The sequence below is a fragment of the Dipodomys spectabilis genome, unplaced genomic scaffold, assembly GCF_019054845.1.
Source record: "Dipodomys spectabilis isolate Male_0828 unplaced genomic scaffold, ASM1905484v1 ptg000171l, whole genome shotgun sequence".
Classification (NCBI taxonomy): domain Eukaryota; kingdom Metazoa; phylum Chordata; class Mammalia; order Rodentia; family Heteromyidae; genus Dipodomys; species Dipodomys spectabilis.
This window is the reverse complement of record NW_024870848.1, coordinates 1,298,759-1,305,701: the sequence shown is the minus strand read 5'-3', so window position 1 is coordinate 1,305,701 and position 6,943 is coordinate 1,298,759. Positions and strand designations below refer to the sequence as shown.

The window sequence follows — 6,943 nt, the reverse complement described above, 5'->3', positions numbered from 1 at the left end:
GGAATACACTTTCAGGAGATTAAATGTAGGTTATCATTGGTATGAGAATGAGAACTAAGTTGTACTGAAGTACCAGTGTTTTGAAGCACTAAGGATCTTCTCAATTAATGTTTTTTTCTGAATTACATTTGACCTCTAAGTCAAGTTCTCCAGGCCTTGGTAGACCAATTATGGATCTATCTTTCCAGGAACTATTTTTTGTGGCCCTATTTATGCTGGACTGAAATCTTCCATTAATCATTAGGGGAGGGGTATTAAAAACAATCTCATGACACTTGTGATCTTATTCACTCATATGGGTTCGTCATCTGTCAATTGAATGTTTGAATTACAGTACTTTCTCTCAGTGATCTCATCCTTCATTTTAAGTTGCCTTGCATTTCACAATTGCTTGCTGCTAATTCCTCATCACAAGGAATTGGGGCCCTGAAATATAAGAACTGAGAAATTGAGATGGGTCTTCAATTACTTTCTGTTGGCATGTTGCATGGGCCTATGTGAGAAGTCTTGCCCCTGTTATCTGATTATACAGGTAACTGGGACCTGAGATCCTAGGATCCATGGGTCCTACAGAAGAAAAGTATGTTTTAGACATCATATCAGCAAAATTTGGGCATAATCAGGAAGAATGCTTCAAAAATATGAAGAAAAACAGTTTGGGACCAGCGAGTTAAAACAATAAACAGAGCAGCAGAGTAAAATCCCATATAGATTAGAGGAAAACAACACTCTTTTATTGCCATGTGAATTCAGAAGACCATGAACACTTAGAAGGTATCACAAGTTTATACCTAGAATATTGCATTGATATTTTTATATTCTTATATATATTCTAAACCTAATTATTTATATTCTAATTCTATTTATTGGAATAAATATTAATTTATTTGTCAAATTATCAATTAATTCTAGTAAGGTTCAGAGTGTGAAATATAAAATCATCACATATAAATGTAAAATACATAACTATATATAATATAATAAAAGGCACATGTTTTGCACTGTTCTGTTGTGGTTAGTGTATCAAAGGCAACTCTGTTTTATTATCTCTACTTCAGTGTTTGGTAGAGTCAAACGAAAAGATTTACCATTTGTAGATGTACAGCCTGGAGGCAAGAGGAAACACTGTGGTTAAAACATTACCAATTTAAGGCCTAATAATGAAGAGAAACATATGGACTTCTCCTACAACTATGAAAATATTTGGTGATAAAATGGCAGTAGTATAAGTTCCTGCCTGGTTGGAAGATAGACAGGCCAAGACATTAGGTAATCATGCATATGAACAATTTTTCATCTTATTGGCTTTAGCTACTTTTGAAATAGTAGGTATAATAAACAATCATATTTTGATAAAATGCTTTCTAGTCTGAACAGTTCTGGCTGAACTGTTCATCTCTCTATGATCCCTTGTAACTAAGATTAGTTTTGTTCCAGTAAGACAATCTATGCTGTCAGAGTAAGATATTCTGGATGGTCTGTGACTACATGGAAGAAGGGTAAAGGGTCAGGTAGACATTTGTGCCAGTAAGACCTCATTTGGGAAAATTTCAGCTGCAGAAATTTAGAAATAGCTCTTAAACAAGGCTTACTTTGAATCCATTGGCTCCACAGCGCTAACACAGTTGGATAAATAAGTACTTGGAAAAGCCGTCATATTTGGACTTAGCTATAATTACTTGAAAATATGATCAAATTCCAAATGAAAAAGACTTAAAATAGTCATTGACAAAAAAATTGCAAATGTGAGCAATCAACTGAACAACACATTTTTTTCAACTATTCACAGAATTTTAGGGAAATCAGATCAATAGCATTTTTAGGAACAATAAGGTTTCCTTGTTACAAATAGGCATCTAAGCATATAAGCCTGTATAAATATTGCATCATTAACTACTTAAATTTACATGATACTACATTCTTCAGCAGCATGTATACCAAAATTACAACAATACAGAGATTAACATAGCACTTGTACAAGGATGATATGAAAATTTGTGAAGTATTCAAAATTGTTCATTCTTCAGATGCAAGAAATGACAAACAGCTATTAAAATGTTGATTACAGAATTACAAGTTTAACAATACACGTAATTCATATAATTAAAAATTAGTTTGATATCAGTGTATTAAATTTTCACCTTAGAAAGGCCTTTGCATAGCATAGCCTTTACACAACTTTTGAAATTAGACAACATTTTTGTTTTATCCCAAAGAAATATAATATTATAAGGACCTAGGAAAAAAAGGAATCTTAAACTGTTTCTATATGGAATGCAATCTGAAAGGACACATTAATGAACCTATATATTATAAAAACAATGTAGAATTCAATGTATTATATCTAGGAGAGAATAAAATAGATTATGGACACACTATACAAACATAGAATATAGAATATTTTAAAATATACTTTTTCAGACAAACACCTGAAATATCTTTAGTTTCTATACTACTCATTTCAACAGATAAGTTAAAATTATTTCTGATTAACAAAATCACAAACTCTGCATAAATCATTATAGATGTATACAAAAATCTTGAATACATTTTAACATCAAAGGCAGGCAATTCACTTTGAAGAATTCCACAGAATCCGTGAATTGTTACTGTAAGATATTGTTGTTATTTGGATTGTGAAAATATGTTGTATTGACACAAAGGAATTAATATCATTTTTGAAATTTAAGAAAATTAACAGAAAATTTAGGATTTAGCAAAACAATTTGTACAGCCTTCCATAACTTCAAAGAGGTAGTGATACATACTTATCCGTTTGGTAATATCAAATACAGATTCTTCCAAGTGGTTCTTCAGACCTGGTTTGATATAATGGTTAAACAGTTCCAGTTTATTTTTCCTATCTCAATTTCCAGCAGCAAGATGCAAGGGGGTCAACAAGCCTTTAGTTTGGGCATTGGTATCTGGATCATGATGAATAAAGAAGCCACTCTGGTATTATTCCACGTATATGCACTCTGCAGGGGTGTCCAGCCATCTACAGTTATTGCATGTGCCCCTTGAGCCACCAACTCACGGACAATGTCTAAGTGTCCACTGTAGGCTTCCCGACGAAGAGGGGTATACTCATCGTCATCCCTAGTATTCACATGAATGGCCTTTTTGGAAAGTATTCTTCGCACTGTAGTAAGCTGGTTATTTTCAGCAGCCCAAAGAAGAAATTTCCTTGGATCCTTCTCCATTTTTTTCTTGCAATTGTTGCCATTCTTCACTTTTTCATCTTGTTACTCATATTCATCAGAATTGCCTAACCAGATACTTTAAGTGCCAGTGGAAATGAGGTGTCCATGTATTTCCCTAATAGTTCATGTTGGTTGAACTGGTCAGAAATATGTGGTGAATTTTCTGCATATGTTTTTTCACCATGATTTATTTTCTTTTTCCATTTTTACTATTTGAAATTATTCTAACTGGATTAGGGAGTACATGGACAGCAGAGGTACAGACTGTACAATGAAGGAATAGGTACAGGCTGTACAATGAAGGAATAGGTACAGGCTAGGAAAGCAGCTAGAGAAGGCAGGATGATTGTATCTGTGACAAAACTTTGTGGAAAATGGTATCAAGGATTACTTACTGGTGATCCACTTGCACTGGAAGCATGATTCTGAACTCTTGCTTTCTGATTCTGAATTATTGCTTTGATCATTATATTCTCCAAGAAGAAAAAGGCAGAATTGATAGCAAAGGACCACTAATACATTTTGACATTTCATTAAGCATCTTCAATCATCAAAATCACATGAAGGCAATAGACAGGTCTACTTTTTTAGATGAAAACAAGTGTCTTTAAAAAAAGAAGGAATTTAAGTAGCCTTCCAAAGGACTTGTATTTTACTTACTGCATTATACATTTTTTCTAATGTTGAGTAACAATAAATAATGGATCTATTAGAAAGCTCTTAAAGCTCATCTGTTCAATAGTAAGTTCTCTTACACTATATTATGGTATTTTTTTGTATGGTCTTAGGAAGAAATTTACATCACTAACTTGAATTTGTGACAGGACAATATTTATTATCTAAATATGTGCATTAAATAAGTATAGAGGAAAAAGTAGAAGCCACACTGGTGGATCATGGCTTTAATCCTAGATAATCAGAAAGAAGAAATCTGAGAATTGTGGTTTGAAACCAGACCAAGAAAAAAAAAGTGCATTCGATTTTGATTTGAAAGTAACCAGCAAAAGCTAGAAATGGAGCTGTGGTATAAGCAGTGAAATGCTAGCTTTGAGAAACTAAAACAAAAAAAAAATAACAAATTCTGTGACAGAGCCAGGCCCTGACTTTAACCTGTAGTATTAGCATCAAACTAATTAATTAATTAATTAAAAATAAATTAAGTGGTCACATCTGGAGAAAATGCTCAGGGACATCACCCAGGCTCTTATTTCAAAAACTACACTGTACTGAAAAAAATCCATTTAATTAACACCTGTGTAAGTAGAGTATTTTCATCACCCAAATGCACTTCCATGCTCAGTTACCTTTGCAAGATAACTCTGTTCTGTCTGGAGTACCACATAACATTATCACTTAAGTAGAAAGCATTGCAACATGGGTTCACTCTATCTCTCTAATGGATTTTTCTCCACACAAATACTCAAATCTTACAATTATTCCATTTATTTGAAGTCATAGTTTTTCTTTAATATCCATAATATTAGAGTTTGAATTTAGTCTCCTAAATGGGTGTTCTTACCAGTTTGTCATGCCCACAGCCCTAAATTATCCAGATTAATTTTCAGATAGAATCTGGCTTCCTACTTGTGTATGATCATGGGTTCAGTCTAGTTGATGTTATTCTTCTTGGAATTTAGAATAACAGGTGTCTGGCATTGTGTACAGATCTTTATGTCCAGTCTGGGCTTTAACCACTATCCTCACAACAGTAGACTCCCATATATTCAAGATTTTCATAAGCTTATCATAGCTGATTTTTTTTTTTATAAATTTTTGCATTTCCTGCAGGTTCTTGAGTACTGAATTAATTTGTGTTTTCTTGGGTTGGTTTGTTTCATTTGAATATATGTATTGAGTGGTTCCTCACATTTCCTTTGGTTTCTTTCACTCAAGTTCTTACCTAAAGTGCTGAGAAAACAATTCTTCTTTCTCAAGATAGTCAAGGTTAACTTTATTTATACCAAAGCAATTTCAGTAATATTTAAACTTTTTCATATCTATGAATGTTATACAAATGCTAATCACTGAGAAGTGTCTTTTTATTTTCAGTGCAGTCTTTGGCATTCACAGACTTATCATGAATTATACCAATATAATAAAACTACAGATGCTTGCCAGGAGGCGAAAAACCTATTACTAATTGTTTGACAGAGGCTTCCCTTCTCATGAATGAAATACGCTGCTTGATGCAGGATTTCACAGAATCATATTGCTAGGAAGAACCTATACAATCATCTAACACTACAGAGTTGAGGGAGATTAATTGACCTCCTGAATAATTTACTTTTATGTCAAATAAAAGCAGGCTTACAAAAAGAGAGTAGACTTTAGAGAAACATGATGAGTTTTATGTAAATAGGTGCTTAGCTAATTTTGTTAATTGGTGGACTAATACAGGGAAATAAAGTACAGCAAGGTAAAAAAATAAAGAACTCTGCATTGAAATACTCATTTGTGGGTGGGTGTGCACGCGCACATATGTGCGTGTACACACACGTGAATGTGCATGTGCTCATGCATGCGTTATTCATTGCTCAGGCTTGATAGTGCCTAGACACTATGCCAAAGCTTCTGTGGTCAAGGATAGTGGTCTACCACTTGAGCCACTGCTCCACTTCTGGTTGTTTTGAGATAATCACATGTATTTTCATGATTGGTCTGGCTTTGAACAGTGGTCTTCAGATCTCAGCCTCCTGAGTAGCTAGCTAAGCTGATTCAGTCTCTGAGTAGCTAGTTAAAATGCTGCCTGTCCTCTATGCTTCACTGCTCTTTTATACTTTTCCTGAGGTAATCACAAACCTAAGTCATATATGTCTAATTGCTTAAAAATATTTACTGCTTGGCACCAGGGCTCCCAACTGTACTCTTAACTACTTAGGAGGCTTGAGAACAGAACCCAGGCCACACTTTAATGGGCTACCTTCTCAATCTAAAGCTGGGTGCATTGGATCATTTCCACCATCCTGCACTATCTAGAGTCTAAAATTGGAAGGACTGCCGGATCCAGGCCAGCCAAGGTAGGTAATGCAACTCTGTGCCATTGATGATGGGAAGGCTAAAAGGACAGATCAGGTGCATGGTATTGTGGAAAGGGGACCCTATCCTAAAATTAACAACGGATATGATGCCAGCCTAGCAATAACAATACACCAAGTTGAAATCCCCACAATTTCTCAAAACCAAAATAAGTATATACCTTAACATCCAAAAACATAGTAGTATTTGTTCTTTGCTCTAATATAATCTTTATCTGATTATCATATGATGTGACAGAATAGTTTCTTCGTTAAACTTATGATATATTTAAAAGGACCTAGAAAATTCTTTCTCACTTCTTAAGTGCAAACGCATGGCAAATTGACTCATTTCTTACATATTTAACTACCACTAAAAATTCGTCTAATGATTATTATAGTAATATATTCTGATTTATTACTTTGTAACAGTTTTTAAACTTTTTGCTTCTCTGTTGAAGTTTAAATATTTAAATTCTATCATCAAAATATATTACTTGGGTACTTGGGGCAGTTCTTTACAAAGTTTTTAACCAATGGCTTCTAAGAACTCTTCTTTTTTTATTGTGAAAATATTGTACAGAGGGGTTACAATTACATGGGCAAGATTATGAGTACATTTCATATTAAGCATTGTTGCCTCCTCCTTTGTTTCCACTTCCCATCTCTCCCCATCCCCTCCTCTCCCCCCCTACCTAATCCTCCGCCCCTCCACAGCCAAAGTTG

The 6,943-nt window shown here is 34.2% G+C and overlaps 1 pseudogene; it reads left to right on the top strand.

The window, feature by feature from the left end:
- Positions 1-1,917: 1,917 nt before the first annotated feature.
- On the top strand, positions 1,918-2,017 carry LOC122119514 (annotated as a pseudogene).
- Positions 2,018-6,943: the final 4,926 nt, after the last annotated feature.